The sequence below is a fragment of the Arachis duranensis genome, chromosome 4 (genome assembly GCF_000817695.3).
Source record: "Arachis duranensis cultivar V14167 chromosome 4, aradu.V14167.gnm2.J7QH, whole genome shotgun sequence".
NCBI lineage: Eukaryota > Viridiplantae > Streptophyta > Magnoliopsida > Fabales > Fabaceae > Arachis > Arachis duranensis.
Window position 1 is genome coordinate 111,850,744 of NC_029775.3, and position 724 is coordinate 111,851,467.

A 724-nucleotide genomic window follows, 5' to 3' on the forward strand; every position below is an offset into this window, starting at 1 on the left:
TCCTTAATCGTCTTGGAGCAGTGGTATCCACTCCCCACCTTTGCATGAAATTCCCGACTCCTGGAGGAATAGCAACGGTAAGGGGAGATCAAAAATTGGCAAGGAAGTGCTATAACGAAAGCCTAAATCTGAGAGGAAAGGGCAAAGAAGTCCATACCATAGAGCTAGGTGGCACAAGGACCAGAGAAGAGTTGCGACCCCAGCCGGGAGGAAAAACCGAGGAGATACAAGTCGGCGAGGAGGAAGGAAAAAACACTTTCATAGGAGCCAACCTAGGGGAAATCCTAAAACAAAGGTTGGGTGAGCTCCTAAGAGCTAATTCCGACCTCTTCGCATGGAAGGCTTCCGACATGCCCGGGATTGATCCCGAGCTAATGTCCCACAAACTCTCGGTTTACCCAGGGTCCCGACCTGTACAGCAAAGAAGACGCAAGCTCGGCCCAGAACGAGCCTCAATAGTAGAAGAGCAAGTACAGGCGCTCCTGGAAGCCGGCTTTATTAGGGAGGTTAAATACCCAACGTGGCTAGCCAACGTAGTGCTAGTCAAGAAACAGAATGGTAAATGGAGAATGTGCGTCGACTATACCGACTTGAATAAGGCATGTCCTAAGGACCCTTATCCCCTACCGAGTATTGATATCCTGGTGGACTCCAGCTCGGGGTACCAATACTTATCATTCATGGACGCCTACTCGGGATATAACCAAATCCCGATGCATGAACC